At 35.5% G+C, this 27,135-nt stretch overlaps 1 long non-coding RNA gene across 2 annotated transcripts in view; it reads right to left on the bottom strand.

The window, feature by feature from the left end:
• The window catches only part of LOC141511160 (uncharacterized), a 116,530-nt gene extending 90,065 nt beyond the window's left edge, over positions 1 to 26,465 (bottom strand). Inside the window, exons 1-3 of one of the 2 annotated variants that reach the window (XR_012475272.1) lie at positions 26,328 to 26,465; positions 9,905 to 9,985; positions 4,635 to 5,954 (exon numbers count right to left, since the gene is read on the bottom strand). This is a non-coding gene — a long non-coding RNA (uncharacterized LOC141511160). Of the gene's footprint in view, positions 1 to 4,634; positions 5,955 to 9,904; positions 9,986 to 26,327 lie in introns of those variants that run through there. The other variant, XR_012475273.1, reaches the window with a different exon arrangement.
• Between the last annotated feature and the right edge of the window lie 670 nt (positions 26,466 to 27,135).

Raw genomic sequence — 27,135 nt, forward strand, 5'->3', positions numbered from 1 at the left:
CATGCACTGGACTCTGTGTGGTCCCACAGGATTATCTCTAGATCCCTGAGAGTTGCAATCACTAGGGAATAAATCTAGGAATCCTTGCAAGTTGGGGGAGTAGATCCAGAGGGAATCAAATATGTATATACATACATAATTTTTGTGGTTGCCTCTAAATATCATATTAAAAACCGTCTACACTGACAAGTCAGACAGTATGCTTTTTGTTTCATTGTATATTTATTTTGTCAAACATTTACAATTACATTTTTGCTTTAAATGTTTTATTTTTTCCAAATTGTATGCAAAGTAAATTTTAAAGTCATTTTTGAAAAATTTGATTTGCAAATTTTCTCCCTTTCTTCTCCTCTCCCCAACTCCTTTCTGAGACAGTAAACAATTAGATATAGATTATATATATTCATATATATGTGATCATACAAAACATATTTCCATATAAATTATGTTATGAAAGAAAACAGAGAGACCAAAAAACCCCCATGAAAAAAGAGTGGAAAGTGTTATTGCTTCGATCTGCGTTCAAACTTCATCAGCTCTATCCAGATGTAGATAGTATTTTTCATCATTGGTCTTTGGAAGTGCTTGGATTTTTGTATGCTGAGAAAAGCTAAATCAGTCACAGTTTTTCATTGTACAGTATTGCTGTTATTGTATATAATTTTCTCCTGGTTTTGTTTTTTTTCAGTTTGCATTGGTTTATCTAAGTCTTCCCAGGTTTTTTTGAAATCATTCTGCTCATTATTTCTTATAGAACAATAATATTGTTAGAATCATATATATTTGAATTTATTTATTTAGCCATTACCCAATTGTTGGGCAACCCCTTATTTCTGATTTTTTTTGGCACCAAAAAACAAGTTGCTATTAATATTTTTGTACAAATAGGTCTTTTTTCTTTATTTTTTCAGTCCTTTTGGCACACAGACCTAGAAGCATTGCTTGATATAGAAAATTTTATTGCTATTTGGGAAGAATTCCAAATTGCTTTCCAGAATGGCTAGGTTAGTTCACAATTCCATCAACATTGCATTACTGCACCAATTGTTCCATATGTCTTCCAACATTTATCATTTTCTTTTTCTATAATATTAATTAATTTGTAGATATGAAATGGTACTTCAGAGTTATTTTAATTTGCATTTTTCTTTTTCATATTACTATATATTGATTTCTTCATCTGAAAACTGCATGTTCATTTATCAATTGGGAAATGACTGGCATTTTTAAAAAAAATGACAAAGTTCTCTATGTATTTAAGAAACATGCTGTAAACATCCTTCCCCAGTTTTTTGTTTTCCTTCTAATCTTGGTTATATTAGTTTGATTTGTATAAACCCTTTCAAATTTAATGTAATTAAAATTATCCATTTTACATCTTATAATACTTTCTATTTCTTTTTTGGTTATATAGTCTTCCCCTTTCCATAATTATTTCCATAAATTATTCCTTCATTTATAATTTGTTCATGGTATAACACTATGTTTAAATCATGCTCCCATTTTGACCTTATCTTGGCATATGGTATAAGGTTTTGGTCTATATCTAATTTCTGTCATATTATTTTTTAGTTTTCCCAGAAGCTGTTATCAAAAAGTGAGTTTTTGTCCTGAAAACTTGGATCATTGTGTTTATCAAAACAAGATAACTATGGCCATTTATTATATCATCTATATACAACATATTCCATTGATCTACTGATCTATTTCTTAGGCAGTATCAGATTGTTTTGATGATTAGTGCTTTATAATACAGTTTGAACTCCAGTATGGCTAGGTCACATTCCTTTCCATTCTTTCATTAATTCCCTTGATATTCTTGACTTTTTGTTCTTCCAGATGATTTTTGATATTATTTTTTCTAATTCCACATAAATAATTTTTGGTGGTTTGATTGGTATAGCACAATGTAATAAGTAACTTAATTTATAGTTGTCATTTTTATTATATTAGCTTGGTCTACCCATGAACAATAATCAATATTTTTACAATTGTATAGATCTGACTGTGTTGAAAAGTTTTTGTAATTGTTTCTGGATCAGGCTTGGCAGGTAGACTCTCTACTATTTTATATTGCCTATAATTATTTTAAATGGAATTTATCTTACTATTTCCTGCTACTGAATTTTGTTGGTAATATATAGAAATGCTGATGATCTATGTAGGCTTATTTTATATTTGCAAATTTGCTAGTTTTTTGGTTGATTCTCTAGGATTCTCCAGTTATACCCTAATATCATCTGCAAAGAGTGATTGTTTTATTTCCTCATTGCCTATTCTAATTCCTTCAATTTCTTTTTCTTATTGCTATAGCTAACATTTCTGTAAAGTACTAAATAGTAGTGGTAATAATGGGTATCTTTGCTTCATCCGTTATCTTATTGGGAAATTTTCTAGCTTTACAACTAGCATTACAGTTAATGTTTGCTGATGGTTTTAGATAGATACTATTATCATTTTAAGGATGGCTCCATTTATTATTATACTTTCTAGTATAATTTTTTATATATTATATATATTCTAATATAAGTTTTTAATATTATGTTTAATATATATTTAATAATATATTATGTTATATATTTATTCTAGTATAAGCTTTTAATAGGAATTGGTGTTGTACTTTTGTCAAAAGCTTTTTATAAAACTATTGAGAAAATAATATGACTTGTTGGTTTTGTTATTGATACAGTCAATTATACTGATAGCTTTTCTATTATTGAGTCAATCTTGCTTTCCTAGTATAAATCCTACTTGGATTTATTTATAAGGTATGATCCTTGTGAAACATCATTGTAATCACATTGCTACTATTTTATTTAAAAATTTTGCATCAAAAATCATTAGGAAAATTATAGTATTCAGATCTTCCTGGTTTAGGTATCCATCCCATAATTGTGTCATAAAAGGAATTTTAGTAGAACTCCTTTGCTTATTTTTTCCAAATAGTTTATACATATATAGTATCAATTAATTGTTCTTTAAATTCATTCCTTGATGACTTGTTCAATTTCTTTTTCTAAAATGGGATCATAAACATTATTTCTTCTGTTATCTAGGTATTATACTTTTGTAAATATTTATCCATTGTGCTTAAATTTTCAGACTTAATGATATAGAATCGGGCAAAATAGCTCCCAATGCTTTTTCTTTTCATTAGTGGTAAATTTACTTTTTTTTTTTTCATTTTTGATGCTAGTAATTTAGCTTCTTTTTTAAATCAAATGATGTGGTTTATCTATTTTATTTTTGTTGTTATTTTAAAAATAAAAACCAGTTCCTAGCTTTATTGATTAGGTCATTGGTTTTCTTATTTTTAAATTTATAAATCTCTTTTATTATCCAGAATTTCCAATATGATGTTTAATTGGAGATTTAAAATTCTTCTTTTTTTACTTGGAGGTCCATTTTATTGATCTATAACTGTAAGCATCTATAGATAATAGTTTCCCTTACTGCTTTTGTTGCATCCCATGAAATTTTGATAGTCTGTCTCATAATATTCTTTGTAATTTAATTATTGCTTGTGTGATCTTTTCTTTGACTCACTCATTCTTTTTAATGTATTTTTATTTTAAACTTAAATAAAAAATAATAAATAAAATCTTATGTTCAGCACAACATAAGAGAAATTTTCTAATTTAAAGCAATACATTTCCATTTCAAGAAATGTTATATACTAAATACTGTACATTATATTCAAAATTGTCCATCTTTTCTTTGTTTCCTTGTAGGCGTTCTTCTGTTCTCTGCTCTGTGTGTGTGTGTGTGTGTGTGTGTGTGTGTGTGTGTGTGTATATATATATATATATACCATAAATATGCATTTAAGTATATACATTTATATATATATACATACTAATACAATACATACCCTATATATACCTATATAAAGACATTTGATATATGTATATATATTATACAAACATACATGCATATATAAACATAGCTTCATAGAGGCATATACAGTCATAGATAGCTATATATTTGGTTTGCTTTAGCTTTCATTTTTATAACCTTTTCTGAAAGCAACAATCCCTCCTCACTCTTCTACTTTACTTCTACTTGCTATCTTGCCCTATTTTTTAACCTATCACTCTTCATTTTATTTCCAAGAATCCCTCCCTAACCCAACCTTCTATACTATAACCCCTCCTCCCCATATCTGCACACCCTTCTATATACCTTATCCTATTCCTTCACCCTCTTAATTCAATACCCTCCCTATGCCCCTCCTTATTTCTTTCTGATTTTAAAAGGTTCAAAAGTTCTCTTTTATCAATTCTTCCTCCATTTTTCTAAGATAGCTCTTCTTTTTTACCTTTCCCTGAACCATTTTACTTTTAAGAATCCCATTCTAGGGGGCGGCTAGGTGGTGCAGTGGATAGAGCACTGGCCCTGGAGTCAGGAGTTCCTGAGTTCAAATTCGGCCTCAGACATTTAATAATTACCTAGCTGTGTGGCCTTGGGCAAGCCACGTAACCCCATTTGCCTTGCAAAAACCTAAAAAAAAAAAAAAAAGAATCCTATTCTCCTGGATTCTACCCCAATCTTTCCTTTGAACTACCCAATTATTAAAAACACTCTTGGACATATAATTTACATTTCCACACAGAGAGAGCAAACAATTTGTCCTTATTGAGTACCTTGTAATTAGTCTTTGATGTTTAGATTATGTCAAATTTTCTATTAAATTCACATATTTTTATACAAAATCCTGTAAATTTGGCAATTCATTGAATATCCTTTTTTTTTTCTCATTCAGAATTATGCTTAACTTTGTTGGATACAAGTCCAGTTCTTTTGTTCTTCAATACGTAGTATTCTAGGATCTGTGGTATTTTAAAGTAGCCATTGCTAGATCTTGTGTAATTCTAATTGAGACTTGGTCATATTGAATTGCCTTTTTCTTGTTGCTCTTATTATCTTCTCCTTAATCTGAAAGTTTTGAAATTTGACTATGTCACTTTTCATCCTAGGATACTTTTCAGGAGGTGATGGGTGAATTTTATTTTCTTTTTTCTACTCTTGTTCTAACACTTCAGGGCAATTTTCTTTAATAATTTCTTGTATTACTGTATTGAGATTCTTTTTTTATTGTAGCTTTCAGGCAGTCTGGTTATTCTTATGCTTTTTCTTCTTGATCTGTTCTGATTGGTTGTTTTTATTATGAGGTGTTTCACATTCTCTTTTATTTTTTCATTCATTTTATTTTATTATTATTCTTTGTTTCCTGTAACTTCACTGGCCTCCCCCGTTCAATTCTAATTTTCAAAATGAATTTCTTCCTTAATATTCTTTTTTTTGTTTTTGTTTTTAGGTTTTTTCAGGGCAATGGGGTTAAGTGGCTTGTCCATTCCTTAATATTCTTAATCTATTTTTCAGTAAGTTTACTTTCTCTTCTATTCTTGTTTTTCTTGGATTATTCTTATTTCTTTTGCCTTCAATATCTCTTATTTGCTTTTTTAAAGTCTTTTTTGAGTTCTTTGAATTCTTTTTGAGCAGGTAGCCATCTGACATGGTTTTGACAAAGACAAGTATCTATGATTAAGTTATTTTTCGTTTGCCTCATTAAAAAAAATTAGCAGCTTATTTAGTAACCTCTAGTCTTGCTGCCACCTTGGAATAGGTTTACCCCAACAGAGGGCTCACACCTTGGAAAGCATCTCAGTTCTATAGGCGTCTAGTGATCTGGAGCTTGAGTTGTGCAGAATAGCATAGACCTGTGAGTGGCGAGCTAACATTGTCCTAATGCTAAAGTTATTGCCAAATGTATCATATTGATGAGTAGCTCAAAGCTGGAAGGTTTGGGAGGAAAGGCTGAACTGACGAGTAGTCCATTGAGAGACAAATTAGGAGAGGTCCAGTTATCATTCTGTTGCCAGATATCACATGCTCTTTTTTGGCCAGATGTCATATTTGTTCACTGCTCATGATGCACCATAGCCTCGCTGATACTGAAGAGAGAGAGAGAGAGAGAGACCAATTCAAGACCAAGAGACTTCTACATAAGTCAGATCATCTTTGATAGTCCCGTTTCCCCTCAATCAGAACATGTTCTAGTAAAGGCAAGTGAGAAGGATGCCTTGAACAGCATATCCTTCACTATAATAAACATAATTGTGCAACTCATGCACCAATCACTTTGTTGGTTGGTGTGATCCTCTTTGATATGGAAGGATGACTAGTAGTAGTAATGGTGGTAGTAGTAGTAGTAAGTAGTGTAGTAGTAGTAGTAGTAGTAATAGTAGTAGTAGTAGTGGTGGTAGTAGTAGCAGTGGAAGTGGTGGTGGTGGTAGTAGTAGTAGTAGTAGTAGCAGAAGAAGAAGAACTAGCAGTAGTAACTGCCATTGCCACCACCATCTCTGGACATAGGAACTTTGTTCTGGACCAACCACTTCACTCCTTAACCCCTCCAAGTCACGATTTGACTTTCTCTGCATACTGTGCTAGAAATGATCTTACTCTCTGAAAATACTCCAGTGGCTATAAACATTCAATTCTTCCCTCTGGCCTGGAACCAAGCTCAAGAACTGAGTTCTCTAAGTGTCCACAGCCAGCAAAGTCCCTGTGCCACATTTTTCTACAGTCACCCAGCCTGTGCTGGTTCCTTCTTGCCCAGGATCCTGTCTTGCAGCACAGCTGAGTCTGGTATCCCTTATCATCAAAGGTTCCCTAACTTCTGCTCAGATGCCTGACTCCCTACTCTGGGAGATGAGAATTCCTGTGCCTGAGAGGCAGCTACCTCTCTAATGGTCTCTTGCTGTTTCAGGGAGTTAACCTGGAGGTGTTTACACTTCACAGGATGGAATCTCTGTTCTGAAATGTTTCTTTGGATCTACTCTAAGACTATTTGTCCGAGGAAGATCACTGTTCTGTCCCAGCTCTTGCTTATTTTTGCCACTACATTTATGCTGAGGTTTTTTTTTTTTTTTGTTTGTTTGTTTGATTTGTTTGTGGAGACAATCTAGAGTTTTTAGTTTTCTGGCCAACTCTTTCATCTTTCCAGAATCCTCTTCCCCCCACTTATTCATTAGGATTACAATGTTTAATTATCAAATAATTTTAAATCTGTGCATCCACACTCCTTTATTCAATGTAATTATTATTATTATTATTATTAATTTTTATCATAGAAGGAAACATTTAGTGTTTCTGCCTTTCTGCATTTGTGAGGTTTTATGCCCTATATATTGACAGTTTTCTGTGTAAATGCCATTTATCACTGAGTATACGATATATTCCCTTTTTTCCCATTCAGTTTTCTCTGGAGGCCTATCATATCTAACTTTCTAAAATTCTATTTATCTCAACTTCTTTGTGTTTTATTTTGTTATCCAGTTCTGAGAAGCTTAAGTTGGAGTCCCCCACCAGTATAGTTTTACTATCAATTTCTTCCTGAAATTCCTTTTATTTCTTCCCTTAAAAATTCAAATGCTATAGCATTTGGTGAATATGTGTTTAATGTTGATATTACTTCACTCTCTATGGTATTTTTAAGTAAGATGTAGTTTCCTTCCTTTTTTTTTTTAAAGTTTTTTTTGCAAGGCGATGGGATTAAGTGGCTTGCCCCAGGCTGCACAGCTAGGTAATAATTAAGTGTCTGAGGCCGAATTTGAACTCAAGTACTCCTGACTTCAGGAACTGTGCTCTATCTACTGTGCCACTTAGCTGCCTCTTTTTAAATTAGGTCTATTTTTGCTTTTGCTTTATCTGAGATTATAATTCTTAGTTTTTTTCCCACTTCAGCAGAAGCAGAATAGAATCTGCTTTGCCCCTTACCTTTACTTTGTGAATCTCTTCACTTCAAATGTGTTTCTTGGAAAGAACATATGGTAAGATTATGCTTTTTAATCCACTCTAGCTGTTTCCATTTTTTTTATGGGTGAATACACCTCATTCACATTCAGAGTTATGATCATTTGCTGTGTATTTCTCTCCATCCTATTTCTCCTTCCCCCATATATTTTTCTCTCTCCTTTCACTCTGTTCCTTCTCAAAACTGGTTTGTTTCTGACCATTGTTTCTTGCAATCCAGCCTTCCTTTTATCACTCCCCCTCCTTTGTCTTTCTTCGCTCCTACTTCTATTAGGGTAAGAAAGATTTCTACACCCAACTTTAGTTTGTTATTCCATCTTTTACCTTCCAGTAAAAAAGCTCTTTTGTAATTCTTTTATATGACATAATCTACCCTATTCTACCTCTCCCTTCTTCCAATACATCCCTCTTTCTCATCCATTCATTTTATTTTTTAAGATGACATTCCATCACAGATCACTCACATCTGTCCTCTCTGCCTGTGTATACTCCTTTTAACTGTCCTAATAATGATAACTTAGGAATTTCAAGTATCATCTTCCTATGTAGGTATATAAACAGTTTAACCTTATTGGGCTCATTAGGTTTTTCTTTCCTGTTTTCTTTACACATTTCTCTTGATTCTTGTAAGTCAAATTTTCTATTCAGTACTGATCTTTTAATTAAGAATGCCTGAAAGTTCTTAATTTCATCAAACAATAATTTTTCCCCTGAAGGATTATGCTCAATTTCACTGACTAGGTGTTTCTTAGTTGTAATGCTAGCTCCTATACTTTCCAGAATAACATATTCTAAATCCTTCTATCTTTTAATATAGAAGTTCTACATCATGTGTAGCTTGATGGTGCCTCCATAATATTCAAATTACTTCTGCCTCCTTCAATATTTTCTCTTTAACCTGGGAGTTGAGTTTGAATATTGAATTCCTGGGACTTATCATTTGGGGATTTCTTTCAGGAGAGATTCAGTGAATTGTTTTAGTTTCTTTTTTATCCTCTAGTTCTAGGTTATCAGGGCAGTTTTCCTTGATAATTCCTTGAAATAAGATGACCAGGCTCTTTTTGATCAAAGTTTTCAAGTAGTTCAATAATTCTTTTTTTTTTTAAGGTTTTTTTTTTTTTGCAAGGCAGTGGAGTAAAGTGGCTTGCCCAAGGCCACATGGCTAGGCAATTATTAAGTGTCTGAGGTCAGATTTGAACTCAGGTACTCCTGACTCCAGGGCTGGTGCTCTATCCATTGCACCACCTAGCTGTCCCTCAATAATTCTTAAGTTCCTATTTTTTTAGTCTTTTGATTTCATTTAATTGATTCTTGATATCTTATGGAATTATTAGCTTCCACTTGCTCAATTGTAATTTTTTTTAAGGCAGTGGGGTTAAGTGGTTGCCCAAGGCCACAATAGCTAGATAATTATTAAGTGTCTGAGGCCAGATTTGAACTCAGGTACTCCTGACTCCAGGGCTGGTGTTCTATCTACTGTGCCCTAGCTGCCCCCTCAATTGTAATTTTTAAGAAATTATTTTCTTCTTGATCATTTGTAACTCCTTTTCCATTTGACCAGTTCTGCTTTTTAAGGAGTTGTTTACTTCAGTAAATTTTTGTACAACTTTTTCCATTTTTTTGTGTTTCCTTTAGTGAGTTGTTGACCCTTTTTTCATGATTCTCTTACATGCCTGTCCTTTCTTTCCCCAATTTTTCCCTTCTCTTTTATTTGACTTTTAAAATCCATTTTGAATCCTTCAAAGAATTCTTTTTTTCCCTCAGGGTTTTTTTTTTTTTTTTGCAAGGCAAATGGGGTTAAGTGGTTTGCCCAAGGCCACACAGCTAGGTAATTATTAAGTGTCTGAGACTGGATTTGAACCCAGGTACTCCTGACTCCAGGGCCGGTGCTTTATCCACTGTGCCACCTAGCTGCCCCAAAGAGTTCTTTTTGAACCTGAGACCAATTTACATATTTTTTTGAGGCTTTGCATGTAGGTATTTTAACATTATTTTCATCTTCTGACTTTATGTTTTGATCTTCTTGGTCATCATAATATCTTTCTATTGTCAGGTTTCCCTCCCTCCCTCCCTACCCTTTCCTACCTACCTTGAGACACTTAATAGGGGTGTGATCCTGGCAAAGTCACTTATCTCCTGTTTGCCTCAGTTTCTTCATCTGCAAAATAAGCTAGAAAAGGAAATGGCAAACCATTCTACTAACTTGCTAATGATGCAGAGATGAATATAGGAAATTTGTAATTAGACAATTTTGTAATTCTTTATAGTGTTAAATTTTGTAAAAAATATAAAATGTTATCTGCTTCTGGGATGTAAATTGACTCCTATTTTTCCATTGTTAAATGTAAAATTTGTACCCGGTTCATCATTCCCAAGGAGGGGGAGGGATTTCCCCTTTGCCCTCAGTAATCAGATAATGGGAAAGACTATAAAACCCTGAACTAAACTCCCATTAAGCTCTCTCTCTCTCTCTCTCTCTCTCTCTCTCTCTCTCTCTCTCTCTCTCCATACTTTGTAAGTCTTCTACATAATAAATCCTGGGCAGTTTAAAATCCCAGGTAGTAAGTGAATTCATTCACTTTTCACTAGCCTTCAATCTCTATTGGGGGGTTCTATTTCTCTCCCACTATACTAAGAAAATCCCAAATGGATTCATATAAATTTAGACATGATTGAATAAAGTACCTGAACAGTAAAATTATAAGGAGCAACTAATATAATAATCATTTGTTAGTAATGATGGGAAGCAGGGTGGAACAGTATAAGGAATTATTAATCTGGATTTAGGTGAGACTTCATTCAAATCTAGCCTCTGATAGTTTATAGCTAAGTGATATATAAGTCACTTAACATCTCTAAACAAACCTCTATTTCCTAACTTTAAAATGGATATAAAAATACCTTCAGTACATATCTTAAAGGATTTCAGAAAATAAAATCATAAAATAGATAAAAAGTGCTTTATGAAATTTTTAATGTCAAAGGGAGTGGGGGGGTGGTGATGGCTCTGACTCCCCAGGAGCAGGCATCTCTGAAGGATGCCTCTCCCAGAGCCAAGAGAAGGCAGACACTTCATTAAGGGCTGCCTGTGTCTCCTCAAAAATAATGTGAAATAAACCTCTTAACAGAAACTTGATCAACAAAACCCAGAAAAAGAAGCTAGGAGAAGAACACCTACTAACAAGGTCTGTCTCAGGGGACTGTGGGTGAACTGGGAGAAGAGACCAGAGGATCAGTGCAGGGACAGCAAGGAGGGGGGAAGCCAAAGGACAGGTGTTAGCCTCAGAGGGGCATTAGTCTCAGAGACTTTGGTGAGAGGTGTTAGCCTCAGAGATTCTAGTGAGAGGCAGGTCGAGAACCAATTTTAGCTGTGTAGTTTTTGGCTGGGGGAGAGGAGGTCTTCAGCTGGGAAATTGTCCAGCTTGGTGTGGGACCTGAACTCCATGCTTTTAGAGCATTCCTCTAGGAACAAAGGGTAGATGCTCTGCCTCCCCCTCCCCCCATCCCCTCAAGCAAAGGTGTGGACTAAGGAGTCCATTCAACTGAAAGCCCATTGTTCAAGGTCAACTCAGACCCTGCTACCCTTCCTCCCCTTCCTCCAGGATTGGGAGAGGGCTTCAATCACTCCAGAGAAAGCAACCACCACTCCCTATTGGCTGCCCCTTGGAATTACTAAGCCAAGTGAACAAAACCTCTAGGATCTTCAAAAGCAAACCTCTGAGAGCCACCCCCCCTCCCCCCCAACACAAGATCCTAGAAAAATGAAGAAAAACCAGCAAAAAGGGGGAATCATGGAAAAATACTTAGAAGGACCAGATTCTAACCCAGAGAGATCAAACACTTCTGAGAAGACGTGCAAGCAGGTCCAAGCTGGTTCCAGCACACCCCTGCTTGTGACTAGCAATTCCAGTTTCACTTAACCTCTTAACACCAATTAATTTTTACAAAAGGATATTTTACCTCAAAGATATGGCAAGAAAAAGATAAACAAAATTTCTCTCCCCAGCATCTCAGCGGCATAAACTTTCCCTACTTCAATGGTATCAAATTCAACTAAGAAAAGTTGACAAAACCATTTGTAAGAATATTTGAATGGATCATACTGATTTACCTTTAAAATATAAAATTATCTATGTTTTGCTATAATTTTATTTGTCTTGTTAAATATTTCCCAATTCCATTTTGTTTTAGGTTTTTGCAAGGCAAACAGGGTTAAGTGGCTTGCCCAAGGCCACACAGCTAAGAAATTATTAAGTGTCTGAGACTGGATTTGAACCCAGGTAGTCCTGACTCCAGGGCCAGTGCTTTATCCACTACACCACCTAGCTGCCCCCCCAACTGCATTTTAATCTGGTTCTAGGGCACCCTGGAGAGTGTTGCTAGTGGGCAGTGTTTGACATCTCTGTCATATATCATCCTAGTTTGTGGGGGCTAAGGAAACAGATTGGCCTCATAAAATACTTCAGTTCCTGCATGATAATGGTCTCTCCAACTTTATGTGTCCAAATTCATCATGACTGCCATGAATCCTGCCACTGGACTGGAGTCCTGAAGATGTTTCTGTGTTCCTCAGAGCATTGATGTTGTTCTGGCTGTAAAATACAACTGAGTTCCAATTCCCAGATTCCTCTAATTGTTCTTCTGACCTTTAAAACTTTCAGGTTTAGAGACTCCACTTATCTGAAGTGGAAAATTATAAATAAAAAAGTCAAGAACTGAATCTGTTTTACAGGGCCATATATCTATAGAGGAGAGACAATGTTAAGGCTTCCTGCTCTGCTATGTGAGCTCTTAATGATTTGGGAAGGATAAATGCCATTAAATGAAACAAAGAGATGATCAAACTTGACACAGAAATTTTTTTGAAATACTAGTTTTGAAGTCAGAAGATCTGGGCTGAATTCTGCTTCAAACTTCTATTAGCTGTGTGACCATGGACAAGTATATTAGCTACCTAAAATGATCCACATGAGGAAAATACTTTGAAAAAATATTAAAAATACATTTGAACTGCTGTGTAAATAGGTAAGTGAATTCATATATGTTCTGGCTACACACTCAATTGAAAAAGACTCTTTGCAATCACATGGTAGTCAGAACCAGTCACAGAGTATCTATATAATCTCCATACTCTATCCCTTATGGATCATCACAATTAAACTAGGAGCATGCTCTCTTGTGTCCTTCATGTTGAAAAGTTGCATCAGCCAAGCAATGGGATCAGCCTATTATAAGCTCTAATCACCTCATAGTATCATATAGTTAGAAGTGATTTTCTTTTCTTTCTTTTTTTAGTTTTTGTGACTTGCCCAAGGCCACACAACTAGGTAATTATTAAGTGTCTGAGACTGGATTTGAACCCAGGTACTCCTGACTCCAGGGCTGATACTCTATCCACTGTACCACCTAGCTGCCCCTCAGAAGTGATTTTCAAGGTGAAAAAAAGCCCAAAGATTGTAATTTATGTCTTGTTATCCTTATAATAGTCCTGTGAAATGCATAAAGTGCCATACCCTTTGTACATATGAGAAACTGAGACTCAGAAGTTAAATATCTAGTAACCAAGACAATTTTAATTCTAATTTTCAAATTCTTGTCAGTTATTTTTCTATACTACATTTTCCTTTCTGTTTCTCAGGTTATACATACAGACCCACAAATACACTCACCATGAATAAGAGACTTTTGTTAGTAATATTCAGTGATTAAAAACTCCAAAACTCTGAACATTTTTCCCAAGTACTATCTGGATATTTTTGCCATTATTTTGCTTGTGTTACAATTGTAACTCACCTTTATATAATGTTCTAAGCTATGATCCACATGCATTGTCTCATTTATCTCTTGCACCAACCCTATCAGAAAGGTGCTAATATTATCTAAATATAAAAGTTTAACTAACATTTATATAGTGTCTACCAAGTTATCAGGGATTGAACTAAGCACTTTGAAATATATCATTTGATCATCACAGCAACTCTGGTATGTAGGGGGCTATTATTATCCCCATTTTGTCCCCAGTTAAGAAAACTAAGGCAAGTACAGGTTAAGTGACTTGTTCAAGATCACAAGCTAGGAGGCATCTGAAGTGGGATTTGAAATTGGGTCATCCTTTCTGCAGGACCAACACTCTATCCATTGAGACTTGTAGCTTTAATTCAGGCTTTCTTCCTTCCTCCCTCCTCCTCCTTCTCTTTTTGATTGAGATTTTCAGGTAATCTCAGAATTCTTATATCAATTGTTTTTGATGTCTCATGAAACTATTAACTTTTTCTTTTTTAGGTTTTTGCAAGGCAAACAGGGCTTTGTCCACTACGCCACCTAGCTGCCCCTAAGCTATTAACTTTCAATTGCAATTTCTAATTTTTTTAGGAATTATTTTCTTCATTGAACTTTTGTTATTCCTTTCCATTTTTCCAATTGAACTTCTTTTTCAGTAGTTCTTTTCTTCTTTGATCTTCTACCTTGATCTACTTTAATTTTTTAGGAGTTCTTTTCAGGGAAGTTTTGAAAAGAATTTTTTTTCCATTTGGGTAATTGTTTTTTTAAAAAAATTTAAATTTTATTTAAGGCAATGGGGTTAAGTGACTTGCCCAAGGTCATACAGCTAGGCAATTATTATTATTAAGTGTGTGAAGGTAGATTTGAACTCAGGTACTCTTGACTCCAGGGCCAATGCTCTATTTACTGCATCACTTAGCTTTTTAAGGCACCTTTTTTTTCTTCATTAGATTTTTTGCCTCCTTTTTCCATTTGGTCTATTCTGTTTTTTTAAGGTATCATTTTCTTCAGTATATTTTGTGCATTAACTGTTTTTCTGTTAACTATTTTTTCTCCATGAATTTTTATATCACTGTCTTCCTTTCCTCAATTTTTCTTCTATCTCTCTTATTTGATTTTGGAAATGTTTTTTGGAATTCTTCTAGTAATTTTTTTTGAACCTGAGACCAATTCACATTTTTCTTTCAGGCTTTGTATGTAATTAGTTTATTAGTTATCTCTCTTGAGTTTGTGTTTTGATCTTCCCTGTCACTCTAATAATCTTCTATGGTCAGCTTTTGTTGCTTTTTGATCATTTTTTCCCCAATTTCTTGACTTTTAACTTTATGTTAAAGTTGGGCTTTCTTCCCAGAGTGTAGGGGAGTATTTTCTCAAACTTCAGGTTTTTTTGTGCTGCTATTTTCAGAACTAGTCTGGGAGTCTACAAGTTTTCAATTTTTTCATGTTGGTGTGATCTAAGGAGAAGTGTGTTCACTGTTCTCCTGGACTGTGCAGTGGTATTTGAGTGACATTTGAGTGGTATTCTGCCCTGGAAATGTAGCCAGGGGAGCTTCTGCTAGTGATCAATTCATCTTTCCCGGGTGTACCTTTATGACCAATCAATGTGGCTTCATCAATGTTGAGTAGTCAAGATGAACCTTGGGTCTTTGGCCCATAAATTGCCATCAGAGCATCAAAAAAGCACTTTAGATTATTACTATAAGCATAAAAACTTAATTTCATCTGCCTTTTCACTGAGGGACATATCCTGCCTCTCTCTAAGCATAACTGTACTTTACTTTTGATGGCATTAAATGCTTCCTCCTTAGAAATTAAAGAGGATTCCTGCTAGTAACCCCTATAGAGTTCACATTTATTTTTTATTATTTATTTAGATTTTTTTTTCAAGGCAGTGGGGTTAAGTGGCTTGCCCAAGGCCACACAGCTAGGTAATTATTAAGTGTCTGAGGTCAGATTTGAACCCAGGTACTCCTGACTCCAAGGCTGGTCACTGAGCCACCTAGCTGCCCGTTCTCATTTATTTTTACCAGCTTCTGAATTTTCCCCACATTTTCCCTAAACAAGTCTTGATGTTTGTAAGTGTTCTGATCCAGATAAGCAAATCTCTTAAAGCTATGCATTCCTTTTCTGCTCCACAGTTGGCATCTACATTTTGGCTCAGCTTTCCCCTCCAAATTAGCAACAAGCTGTTTATTCCAGGAAAAACACTAATCTGTTGGCATAAAGTCTTCTGTTAGTTTCCTTGCCTTGAGGCTGCCATTTTTATTGAATGTGAATGCTTAGCTTGGAGAGGATAAGTCTCTGATCAGTTCAGCACCCAGTGCCATACATAACTTTCATCACACTCACATCCTGTATCTTCTCCTCACAATAATTTAGTCTATTAAATGCCAATATTTGCTGCAACCAAGAAGTTTTACTGTATTTAGGTAAATGGAAGATAACATTGGTGATGACATAATGAGTTGTGACTACTACTTTTGCTGTTTTTGACTCTATTCCTTCTAAGGACTTTCTGCCATATCTGATAGTCCATACCTTCTCTGGTATTAAAGTCACACAGCATTATAAGCTTGTCTTGTTTTAGCATGTTGCTGATGATGGTCTCTAGATCTTCCTAAAATTTTTAACATCATCAGAATTTGCCTTGGAGGGAACATATGCACTGATGATAGTGATATGAAGCTTTCCTGCAAATAGCAATTAAATGCCTTATTACAAGCCTCTCATTCACTCCTTTTGGGAGGTATACATGCTTGTTGACTAGAATAGTTTTAACTGCAAAACCTATGCCAGCTTCATGACCTTCCTCATCACTAGAAAAAAATGTATGTTCAACCTTCAATAACCTGGCCTTCAGTTGCTAACTTTTTTTTTCACTCAGGGCTGCTTTTTTGGATGTGATACTTGCTGTATTCTCTCATAATAAGAGCAGTTCATCTTTCATGCAACTTGATTTCATGTTGTCTTTAAGTGTGTGCACATTTCATGTTCCAATGGTGAATGAAAACATCTTTCTAAGATACATTGTGGGGCAGCTAGGTGGCGCAGTGGATAGAGCACCAGCCCTGGAGTCAGGAGGACCTGAGTTCAAATCCGGCCTCAGACATTTAATAATGACCTAGTTATGTGGCCTTGGGCAAGCCACTTAACCCTATTGCCTTGCAAAAAACCTAAAAAAAATACACTGTGTGTGTGTGTGTGTGTGTGTGTGTGTGTGTGTGTATCTTCTGATCATTGGGTAGTATCCCAATCTACCATAGTAAGTAGGCTAGGGTTAGGGTGGGAGAAGTCAACAATTTTTAAGGTATTTATCATGCCAGGAGCTGAGTGGTACAGTCCTTAGAAAAGTCTATTCAGACATCCAGGGGATGGCCAAATCCCACTGCTTCTTGAGTTCAATAAAAAGAAAACCTTTTGGCCTGAGCCTAATGTGTGCAGGATTATGCTTATAGCTCCCAATTTATCCACACTTTCTGCTTTCATTACTTGTCTATCACCATAGGATTTTGAGGGGACAAAATGGTGAAAAGGTGCAGGTGATATCTTTTGACTCATGCATAAATTGGATTTAAGTGAGTCAGTCAGGTGAAGTCATCTGTCTTTCTCTTCCAGAGACATTAGTGTCTAGTGGCAAGACAAAAGTAAAGATGACTGGTGATAGCTTAGGATATAGTAGGTCATTAGTGCTTAGGTATCTAATCAAGGTCTAAGCACTCCACATGGTCCTTAGAACAAATTGTTCTCATCTTCCCATTCCAACAGGGAAGTGTTCACATACCTAGGGGGTAAACACTTCCTTAATTCATTGATGGGCTTGAGGTCCATCAATTACCCACAACCTTTTAGCCTAATTTCCAAAATGGTTTACCCAGGTGTGGCTACTGTGCATACTAAGGTTTCTTGGAGCCACAAATTGAACATTGGTTGACCGGGTGCATGCCAAAAGTTTAATTAAGAAGTTCTAGTCTTGCTTGAAGAGCCCAGTGATAAATACAAATACAAAGAATGAAATTACTCACAAGGAGCTTATATTAATTCTAATGGGGAACATATATGTGTGTATATATATATATTACATTTATAATGAATATGCAACATAGATGAATGATATATAATGAATAAATAATATATATGAAGAATATGTAACACATATAATGAAAGAAAGTTTTTAGCAAAGTGATATATGAATAAATAAAAGTAGAACCAAAGCAATTTGTGAGGCAGTAGTAGTAGTTTCTTTCAAGGATAATAGAACTCATACTTTTCTTATTTGGTATGAGGCCATTCTTTATTCATTTGCAACATTTTTTGCCTACATATAAGGTGGATCAGTTTTATGGTTTATTGATCCATGTGGTATATCATTCATTTATTCAGACTGTGATAGATGACATCACTTGGCGTTTATTTTCCCAGTGTGAATATTTAGACTAAACTCTTTCAAGTTGTTATGGAGTTTATTTATCAATGTTTAGCACCAAATGCACAAATAGAAGAATTTTGAGAAATTTACCACCTATGAGAACTCCTTTTTTCCATCTAGTCACTGCACAGGATATTTTCCATTCAGTGGCAAACACCTTTGGCAAATATATATCTCCCTGTTTTATGCCTCACTTAATATTAAAAATCAAAAGCTGATTGAACAAAATCATTTCTGTAGCAACATTTTTTCAAGGAATCTTGCATGATTTTAACATGTATAGAAGGCACTGGATTGGAAGATAGCCTTTAGGACCATATGACTATTCTCCAACATTGTACTTTCCATATATGCCTATAAACACACACACACACACACACACATGAGTTATCTAGGTTAACTCAAATGTTTTTTAAAAATCAATCAATAAGTGAGATATTATACCTCTATACTTTTCAAACAACTTATTTGAGTACAAACTGCCAAGATAAAATCTACTATAGAATATCATTTGAGAGGCCCTGCCTGTTTCCTTCCCAGACCTTCATCAAGGATGCCATCCATTTATGTATTATGTTCTCATAAAGATTTTGTAGTTAAAAACTGGATACATGGATTGGGAATTCATTTTTTCTTGATTGCCTTTTTGTTGTTGGTAGTAACAAGGTCTGTGGATTTTCTAAATATTGGCAACCTTCCTTCCTTCCTTTAGCTGTGTTGTGAATTCATCCCTCAATGACCTCAAATTTATTTCATATCCAGCATAGACATCTTCTGTGTACACTTGATGTATTTCAGCTGCTATTCCCATGTTTTTCTTAATGTCGTTTCAACTTCCTCAAGTAACTCATCAGGGTCTGTGATATTTCCCTGAAACAAATGGGGTGGCTCCACAATGAATGATGGAGAAAAGTTTTCTACAAAAGTATTTACAGATCTTTTCTATTTTTTCCAATCTGTTTATTGTATTTCCAGTTCCACCTTGAGTTGCTTCAGAATGACCTACGTTAGTTTTCTGAAAACTTGTTTTGCCTCCATTACTTCTCCCTGTTTTATGAGAAACTATTATTATCCTCTGTTATCCTTCCCCATAAGACTTCATAAACTATTGATTGAATAATCTGAATTATTGTGGTTCTTATATATCTTTTTTTCCTACTTGTCAAGGAGATTGTTGAGGTGGGGGTCTAGGATCTTTAGTTCATCTTGCTATGGCAAGCTGATTTAGATTGATCAGACTTTTTTTTTAGGACATGGTGATAGTATATAGTTATGTCTGTTTTCTTATATATTTTCTATTTCTTAGAGTTAATAACTAGTTTAAATGTTAGGTTTGAGTTGACTTGATTATGTGCTACTCCTTTTTCTAATTTTTATTTTTTCTTTTAATTTGGTAATTATTATTGTTATTATGATTATGATTTATTTTTAGTTTTTGCTAGGCATTGGGGTTAAGTGGCTTGCCCAATGCCACACAGCTACTTAATTATTAAGTATCTGAGGCCGGATTTGGACTCAGGTACTCCTGACTCAAGGGCCAGTGCTCTATCCACTTAGCCACCTAGCCACCCCAATTTGTTAATTATTTTGATCTTTTCCTCTAAGTCCACTGATAGGTGATCCAAAAGAACCATATCATTTGCTATAATTTCAAGTATAATCAATTTATTGTTTTGGAGTTAAATTTGGTGTGTGCTAAGTATTCAGGCAGCTAGGTGGTATAGTGGAATCAGGAGGGCCTGAGTTCAAAACTGACCTCAGACACTTGACACTTACTAGTTATGTGACCTTGGGTAAGTCACTTAATCTGATTGAGAGCCAGGGTCATCTCCAGTACTGGAAGAGTGGAATCATAACATTTTTGAAATTTTCATTTTAAATCAAACAATAAATTTGAAGTTAAATGAGAAGAAAAAAAACACAAGGAAAAATTGGTTAGAGAAGTACTCTGTAAGGTTCCATAATCTGAGGGATAATTTTCATTGAAGAAACAAGTCTAGATACAGAAGAAATTCATTGCACAGAAAAGTTGAAATTTTTAATTCTTTATATTGATAAACACTTTTGGGTAAAATTTCTTACTTCACACATAGTATGAATGTTTCAATGATAAATATAGAATGTAGGTGTTTGTGGGGGTGAATTGGGGAGAGGAATAACTTTCAGATTTGTAGATATGTAGATTTCATAAAAGAAATATACAATAATATATACAATGTACATATACAATAACAAATGTGGTATTCGGAATAGATTTTGTGGGAATCTTGGGAAGAAGAAATAAGATTGTAAATAGCCAAAAAACAAACCATGAAGACAAATACAGAGAATTCTTCTATGGCCATAAAATCTTGAAGGATATTTATTTAGATTTGATGGAAGAGAGTCTGGAGACATTAGTTGTAGTACAGGTACTAAATAGTTGTCACCTTCATCCAGTTTTATACACACACACACACACACACACACACACACACACATATATATATATATAATTTTTTTGTAAAATGAATGAGTTGGCCTAAATGATTCTAAAATTCCTTCCAACTCTAACATTATAGGTGTGTGTGTAATAAGCTTTGGCAGGCTTGTCCAATACACATTCAGTTCACGTTTATGTCTGATTGCATGAAAATCTAATAGACTATATCCACAAAAAAGAAAACTGCACCAATGGAATTGATATAGTATTTAAGTATAAAAAGTGTGAAATTTGTCATCATGCCAAAATAACGGATTAAATTAATTTCACAAAAAACAGGGAAGTTTGGCAGAGATTTGAGTTGATAAAGGATTTGCCAATTTCTTTAGAACAGTGAGAAATTAAAAAAACAAACCACAAAGCATTCCAGAAATGACCAGGGGGAAGAAAGCCTTGTTCTCCTTTCAATATGACCTTTACTTACAAGAAGAAAGTAAGAGAAGTCTCAAGAAGGAGAAAAATAAAAAAAAAATCTTTAAAGAATAACCGCTCCTCTACAAGGGAAAAAATAGAAGATAAAGTAATAAAAAGGTCATTAGTTATAAACATCTTAAGAGTAGCTAACAGAAGAATCTCTTTCAGAACTGTTAACAATAATATGGATGTTTGAAAATTAAATATTATGTAATAATCATTACACCCTTCCTCTCTTTCAAGGTTTTAGAATATCTTTTCCTATATTTAATTACCTTAGTACGTTGTTTTTGGTTTGGGGGGGGGTAACTAATAATCCAGGACATCTGTAGATATTTCTATATTATAGATCTCTATTTCAGTGGGAAAGATTTCTTACAGTAAAGAAAGTGCTTTTTGATGGATTTTTACTAATCTGGAAAGACTTCAAGTAAAGGTTCAGTAGATGGATTTTCATGTCTATTTTTAGAGGTGGGGATCCAAGGACTATAACAATGTGGATGTAAAGAACAAAAAAGTAACTAAGTACTTTCTAATTAAAATGACCAAGCCTGACCCAGGGGAAGAATTAAGAAAATAGTTCCCCACCAGTGGGGAACTAGGGGTACTGAATAATTTATTTGTTGAGTTAGTTTTGCCTTTTATCCCTTTTCATTTTTACTTTTCAAGAAATCTTTCAGTGATTGGGGGATATATTTGTAAATAATGGAAATAATAAAAATAAAATATACAAATACAAATGGAAAAAAGATTAAAGGTTTAAGTACCGAATAATGATTAAAATGTATAGATAGGGTCAACTTTAGGTATGTGATGAGAGTATTAAAAACCAAGCATTAAGGCAGTGTGTTAAGTCAGACTGTCCTATATAACCATGCCAAGAAATTAGGGAATTAGATCAACTCCCTTATGCCATCAGGGAACTATTTAATACCACAAAATGGTAAGCTATCTGAAAGATTTCATGCAGCTACTAATGACTAATATTTAGCTAGGGAGTATCTAAATATCTGGGAAAGATCAAGGACAGCTGACCCAGGAACTTGGCCACCCTGCTTCAGGCTTTCTCAGGGCTCTCGGTCATGTCAATTGATTCATGGTGTGCATGAAATAAATAACATTTGAAGCACCCATAGGCTTATCTTTATCCCACAGATTTATGTCCGATACCCTTTCACAATATCTACTTGCAGGTAAGAAGTAGGCCATTAATGTAAGTCTATAGGTAGAGTCATGAAAATAAGATCAATTTGAATAAGAGTTGGGAATAGGTTGAATTCCTAACTCTAGCCTTGGTTTAATTCATTCTCTCCCTCCTTCCCTCCTCAAAAAAAGACAGGGGGAAAATACTATCACCTCTCCATGAAATTTCTTTTTTTGGGGGGATGGGGTTTACAAGGCAATGGGATTAAGTGACTTGTCCAATGTCACACAGCTAAGTGAATATTACTTTGATTTGAACTCAGGTCCTTCTGACTCCAGGGCTGGTGCCACCTCTCTCCATGCCCTCTTTCCATGAAATTTCAAAGATGAAATGAGCCCAAGGTTCCTATCTTCAAGAAAATTATAATCTAACAGGAAAGTAAGCCAATAACACAAATTACTATTATATTCTTTCCTGTTAACATCTAGGTGGATTGTCAGTTCCCAAAGCCAAGTATGGCAATTTCAAAGAAGGACTGAATGGATGATCACTTCTCAGAGGACAAGTTTTTTTTTTTTTTTTTTAGGTATGGGTTAGATTAAATGGCCAACAAAGATACATTCCAAATATAAGTACATAATCAATAAATTCTCTTTTCATTTTAGATCCTTTAATGATGGTTTTTTTCTTTTAGGTCTTTGCAAGGCAAATGGGGTTAAATGGCTTGCCCCAGGCCGCACAGCTAGGTAATTATTAAGTGTCTGAGACCGGATTTGAACCTAGGTACTCCTGACTCCAGGGCCGGTGCTTTATCCACTGTGCCACCTAGCTGCCCCAATGATTGTTTTTTAAAATATCTTTCTAAAATGATAAGTAGAAGACCACCTTTTATTTTAATTTTTGGTCTGGATTTTTGATTTCAATATTTAAGGAACTCCTGGTAAAGCAACTGCCTTTACAAAAGCACACACACACACACACACACACACACACACACACACACACACACACACACACATATATATGTATAACTTTTCTGTGACTTAGTCTTACTTTTTATAGGGCATTAAGAGGGAGCAAGCAATATTAGTTAATTGGAAAGCCAGTCACCTAGCCAGTATATATATCAGAGGTTAAGACTTAAGCTAGGAAGATCTTAAGTGGTACTCTTGTCTCACCTTTGATCTATTATCCAGGATCTTGCTTTCTCTTGTTCTCTTGACATCTCTTGTCTATTGTTCCAGTTATATCCGTTTGCTCATATTATGCACCAGTGACTAACAACCCATTTTAATTTATCCAGTTAACATCAATTAGCTTTTATAATAGAATACTTATTTTGAAGACACAATAATAATAAAAAAAATATTTTAACAGTTACCCCTTCTGCCCCTCTCTCTACCATCACCTTGGGAGTATACTGTTCTCTATACCATTTTGGTCTGTATGGCTATTTTATGTTATTTTATGTCTGACTGTAATCTCATTTTAGATTTTCTTGGCAAAGATCCTGTGGTGGTTTACCATATTCTTCTCCAGCTCATTTTTGTAGTTGAGAACTGAGGATCAGAGTCACATAGCTGGGTAAGTGTCTCAGGCTGGATTTGAACTCATGAAGATGAATCTTCCTTATTCCAAGCCCAATACTCTACCAGTTGAGCCACTTAAATACCTGATCTCTAGTGAGAGAATACTAAAACTTAGCATGGTTTCCACATAGCATTAGGTCCATCAAGTTCATATCCAAATGCAGTATCATTCAGGGCCCAGAGAAGTCTTTGTTTCAACTACATGAGCTACATCCCAAAGATAGCTTCTGAAATTCACTTCTTGTTCCTTGAGCATCATTGATGGTGAATTGACTATACAATCTGGCATGGATACTGAACTGCCAAGATATGGATTTTAACCCAAGTTCTCTGATTACAAAAGCTTCCCCCAGCTTATCCACAATGCCCATCTGCCTTTGTCTTATATATTTTTGTTCAATTAAATAATATCAGAGCGTTTTGCCATTTCCTTCTCCAGCTCATTTCACAGATGAGGAAAGTGAGACAACAGGGTTATGTCACTTGCCCATAGTCACACAATAATATCTGAAGCCAGATTTGAACTAATGAAGATGAGTCTTCCTGATTCTAGACTGGTTGCCCTATTCACCCATGATCTAGCCACTCCATCTTACATTTGGGGGTGATTAATAAATATTAACTAAATTGAATGACCGAAGAGTATAGAGTATAGAGAGGGAGAGACCATTTTCATCCTAGGTAGGGATGTTCATTTTCAGTGAAGGGAAATAAGGGAATGTTTCCTTGGAAAGGAGGTTCCTGAGTGTTTTTGAAAGAAAAGAGGCAATTTAAAGGGATGAGTCAATGGGAGTGGGACATGATGATGATGTTTGTCCTTTGTTCTTGAAGAATACCATGACATGCACATGAATTGGATTTGAGTGGGGGGTGCTGTCCCTAAGTCGATAACCTCACTTTCTCTTCTGAGCCATCTGGGTCCAGTGGCCAAGATATGAATTAGGACGAATGGAGATGGCTCAGTATGGGAAGCAATCAGGGTTATGTGACTTGCCCAAGGTCATACAGCCAAGAAGTGTCTGAGTCTGGATTTGAACTCAGGCCCCCCTGACTTCAGGACTGGTGCTCTATTCACTGTGCCACCAAGGCAAGGTGGGAGTCTAGGGAGGGATGAAAACAATGCTGCCTTTATAATTATGTCTTCTTGAATCAGGAAAGTTTCTGGTTTCCTTGTTAGGACTTTTCAGTTTTTCAGAGCCCCCTGTGTATGTAGGAATTGTTTGAGTAACAGCTCCATCTTGGCCTGTGTTCTTATTTGGAACTTGAAAGAAGAAAACTAATCACCCAAAGTAGAACAATATAAACTTATGCACATTAGCATGTCACTGGGCTCTAACAGGAGCATTTTCTTCTTCACATTAGTTGTCTTCTGCCTGCTTCGCATTTTTCAAGCTCCCATTTCACACAAGTTGATTCTGAGGTCGAGCCATCACTGAGATAATAACCTCTGTCCACAACACTGAGGAGCAGCTTCATAAAGATATATCTGGTTGGTGATTAAATCCTTCACTTGGGGAGGCCAGACTACTTAATAGGGATTTCTGCAAGAGGAGTATTAGTTCTGTTTTGTTTTTGCTTTTAAGTTTGCTTTAATCCATTAACAAGTCTTAACTATTTAAGAGAGAAGCAAACCACCTGGTTCTAACATTGCCTTTTCTTGCAGTGACAATAGCAGTTGAGGACCACACCTTTGTTAACAAATATATTTTTGCCAACAGGATGGAAGCTTCTTTAGATCAGGGATCATTTCATTTCTGTCTCTGTATTCTTACTTGCACATTGTTGCTGCATTTATTTTTGTTCAGTACAGTCTGACTCTCCATAAACCTATTTGGGATTTTCTTGGTGAAGATAATGTAATGGTTTGCCATTTTTTCCAGTTCAATTGACAGATGGGGGGAACAGAGGCAAATAGGGTTAAATGATTTGCCAGTCTCATATTTCTAGGAAGTTTCTAAGGTCACATTTAAACTCAGAAAGGTGAGTCTTTCTGACTCCAGGGCCTACCACCTAGCTGTCTTTGCCTTGAGTTGTACAGATCTAGAAAACCCACCCCAAGTATTCAAATGGATTATGGGTGCTCTATATGTAGAAGAACTTTGTGAGATCCTATTGGTTTGATTAGCCATTCATTGTCAGACACACTGTAACTCATCTCTAACATGCTGATGTCATTTTGTTTTTCTTTGATAATGGAGAAGAACCACCACCATATAGTAGATTTTTCCTCAATGTATGTTGCTTAATATAAACCTCTTGTCTTGAAGTTTTGAGCATTTAAACAAAAACCAGCAAGCTTCTTGTATTTTCCAAAACATCTCTTTTCCATTCTTTAGAGGAAAAGGGATTCTTAGTTCTTTTTTTCCTGGGGATATCCTCTACAGATAAGTGTTCTCTTTCTCTCTTACCCTTCCCCCCACCTCCTTTCCTTTCCCCACCCCTCTCTCCCTTTCCCTTTCTCCTTGCTTCTCATATTTTCCTATACCCTTGACTCCTTCCCCACATCGAAGCCAAGGGCCAGTGACTAGAGGCAACAACATCAGTCAAACTGAAAAGCTAAGCTTGGCAAGCCTCACATGGTTAAGTTCCCTTGGTCTCTAGAGCAGTGCTACAGAAAGTCTTTTAGAGAACTTTGGAGCCCAGGGGATAACTTTGGGCTGGAAACTCAATCCTTACCTTTTGGAGAAGAGATAGTCCTAGTCCTGAGGTCAGCACATTTTCCCTTGCAGTGATTCTGTCTAAAGACCTTGACCTTCAGGCTCTTACAGGTTGAAAGTGGGTGAAGGAGAGGGAGCAAGAGATGCAGAAGCCCAGGGGTCAGTGAAGATGAGACAGCTGAATGGGCAGCAGTACCTACTATGGCAACAGTCTCCATGGGAACATGGAACATAAAGGGATCCAACCCTACCCCACAAGGCTCTGACCCTCATTGTGTCCCCAGGTGCTTTGCTTTTTGACACCTGCTTCATGTCTTAGGCTACAATTTCTATGTGACTTTACCAGGATAAGGTGTTCTTCCTTTTCTCCCATCCTTTCTCTTTTTTTCCTTTGTTAAGTCTCCTCTTACTCAATTCTTTATTTCCCCCGACTTTTTATCCCTTGCCTTTATTTCACCCACCCTTCCTTCCTCTTCATTGCCCATTTTCTAGGCATTGTTTTCCTTTCTTCTGCCATCCTTTCCAATGGTCCCCCTTTCATTTTCATCTCTTTCTCTCTCCTCACATTCCTAGAACCATTTCATACACCTGAAAACCTTATTTCCCCAGAGGGGCACATTTTCAAAAGTATGTATTAATTCCCCTCATTCCTCTTGTAAGCAAAATCTTCCTTTCCTATTATCCATCCAGCAGCTTTCTATTATCTGACACAGTGGGAGTTCTTGTGGATTCAGTGCATAGTATCTGGGGAACAGAGCTGCACAAGGCAGGAAATGAAAGTGCATGATGACACTGGGGCTTAAAAGGTGTTATCATACCATCCATGC

Source organism: Macrotis lagotis, chromosome 2 (genome assembly GCF_037893015.1).
Source record: "Macrotis lagotis isolate mMagLag1 chromosome 2, bilby.v1.9.chrom.fasta, whole genome shotgun sequence".
NCBI lineage: Eukaryota > Metazoa > Chordata > Mammalia > Peramelemorphia > Peramelidae > Macrotis > Macrotis lagotis.